The following is a 2,822-nucleotide window of genomic DNA, read 5'->3' as shown; positions in this document are numbered from 1 at the left end:
GGGTACAGCAATGGGGTAAAGTGATGGGGTGCAGTGAGGGGCTGAAATGTGTGCCAACTTGAAATGTGTGCTAAGCAGTGAAGGGTTCTCCAGGAGGATACTGACAGACGGGTTCCACATCTCAACCAACCTGGGGCAGCCACAGCAGAGCAGAAGTGGTTGGGCCAAGAGAGATCTCAGAGAGTGCTCCCACTTCCCTTGGATCCCCAATTCCTTGAAATGGATCCAGACATCACCGTATGGCTTTGAAGAAAACTCAGAGGTGACTACCAACCTGGCTGGGAGCTAGAGGAGGAGGAGGAGGGCAGGGGGCTACAGATGCGCTTCATGGACTCGAGAACAGAGTGAAACCACAGCCTGGCCTGTGCTGCAGCACAGTGCTGAGCACTGTGCATGGTGAGGTGGGGCACTGAGCCAGCCAGGGAGGGTCAGTGGGCTTTGATCAAGACGAGAGGACAGACCATGAGTTCACCACGTGAGAATTCATCCTCCTCCCAGGAAGCCCGGCAGCGGGACGTTTCTGTGGAGACCACAACAACGCAAGGACTTCTGCAAGTGGGTCCAAGCTCCCTCTGCCCTCTCACTCATGTGGTCCTATTAGCATCCCTTGACTTACACAGCCTGACACCATCTTGGCAAGGAGTGTGGGTGGGGTGGGGAGCAAATCTGAGAGGCTATGGATTTATTTGAAGTGATTATGCTATCTAAAGAGACTGTTTAAGTTACTGAATAGGACTTTACCAGACTGAGTTAGATGTAATTATCTATCATTAACCAGAGGGGCGAAGAATTCTCCATGCTAAAAATGGAAATTAACAAGCATTATATATATATACATACATATGTGTGTGTGTGTATATATATGTGTGTGTGTATGTATATATAACATGCTATAATACCACCAAACTGAGTCTGTCTCTTCCACAAAATCAGAATGCAAAGAGAACTATAGAGGAAATGGTTTCCTAATGAAACGCCTTCTATTTGCTGTTCTCTCTAGGTACCGCCTCTGTCGCAGGCATCCCCTAATGCACAGGACCTACTCTGTGAGGAATACTGATAATGTCAGGAATCAATGCCACTAGCCTTCATTTACAGAATGCCTTATAGGTACCAGACCCTGGGCTAAATGCTTTCTTTGCATCTGTTACCTAATTTAATGTGATTAGTCTCATTTTGTAGATGAGGAAACTGAGATTTTGCAAGATGGGATTGCTGGTCCAATATCACAAAGCTGAGAAGCAGCAGCTGGGACTAGAGCTCAGGTTTCCTGCCCTTGAGCTGCAGGCTTTGCAATTTGGGGAGGAGGGAGTAAGAAAGGAGAGGCAATAGAAAGATCTGGGAGGATGGGCCAGCTTCTGCAGTTCTTGGGCCATGAAAAATTACTTAATCTTCTAGAAAGCTGAATAACCACCTTGGACCTTGATGTCCCCAACAGTAGCACAGGTCAGTAGCCTGGATGGCCCCTGGGAGACACAGACCTTTGATAGGCTCTCCCTGTTCTCCCAGATTGCTCTGCTGAAACCCTGAGGGAGAAAACCAAGATGAGGGCTAAGGGCTTGTTCTTTAAGCAGCTTGGCTTAAAACATAGGTCCATCTACCTCTGCTGATAGGTGGTAAAGATCAAAGCCCACTTTGGGATCCTCATAAAGAGAGGCTAAAGGAACCTTGAAGGTACGAGAGCAATGGCAGCTGCCTCAGGGTGGAAACCAGCCTGTAGGTGGACAAAACAAAGGAGTGGTGCTCTGGTGCTGGAATCAGGTCACTAGGCAATGCCCCATACACCACATATGGATCCACAGCTAGGAAGCCTTAAAGCTTCCATCTCATAACCTGTTCCTTCAAACCTCTCACATATTCATATTAAACCCAAACACTTTAACTTGACCTTCAAATTTTTTCTCATCTGACTCCATTCTATGATTCCAAACTAATGCCTCACTGCAACCCCACTGCTACCCCCACCACTGCACCCCATCACTGCACCCCCACCACTACCCCCACCACTGCACCCCATCACTGCACTCTACCACTGCACCCCATCTCTGTGCACCATCACTGTGCCCCATCACTGCACCCCCACACTGCATCCCACCACTGCACCCCATCACTACACCCCATTGCAGCACCCCATCACTATACCCCACCACTGCACCCCACCATTGCATCCCACCACTGCACCCCATCACTGCACCTCCACCATTATCCCATCACTATACCCTACCACTGCACTCCCACCACTGCACCCCACTACTGCACTCCATCACTACATCCACCACTGCACCCCCACCACTACCTCCATCACTGCACCCCACCACTGAACCCCCACCACTGCATCCCACCACTGCACCCCATCACTGTGCCCCACCACTGTACCCCACCACTGCACCTGATCCCTGCACCCCACCACTGCACCCCCACCACTGCATCCCACCACTGCACCCCAGCACTGTGCCCCACCACTGTACCCCACCACTGCACCTGATCCCTGCACCCCACCACTGCACCCCATCACTGCACCCCTGCCACTGCACCCCACCACTGCAGCTCCACTGCTACCCCCATCACTGCACCCCCACCACTGTACTCCACCAATGCTCCCCATTTCTATAGCCCATTGCTGCACTCCATCACTGCACCCCCACCACTGCACCCCACCACTGCATCCCACCACTGCACCCCATCACTGCACCTTCACCATTATCCCATTGCTGTACCCTGCCACTGCACCCCACCACTGCAGCTCCACTGCTACCCCCATCACTGCATCCCACCACTGCACTGCATCACTGCACTCCATCACTGCAACCCCACCATTGTAC

This window comes from Mandrillus leucophaeus, unplaced genomic scaffold (genome assembly GCF_000951045.1).
Source record: "Mandrillus leucophaeus isolate KB7577 unplaced genomic scaffold, Mleu.le_1.0 Scaffold125, whole genome shotgun sequence".
NCBI classification, from domain to species: domain Eukaryota; kingdom Metazoa; phylum Chordata; class Mammalia; order Primates; family Cercopithecidae; genus Mandrillus; species Mandrillus leucophaeus.
The sequence above is the reverse complement of the archived record's forward strand: the minus strand, read 5'-3'. Positions refer to the sequence as shown.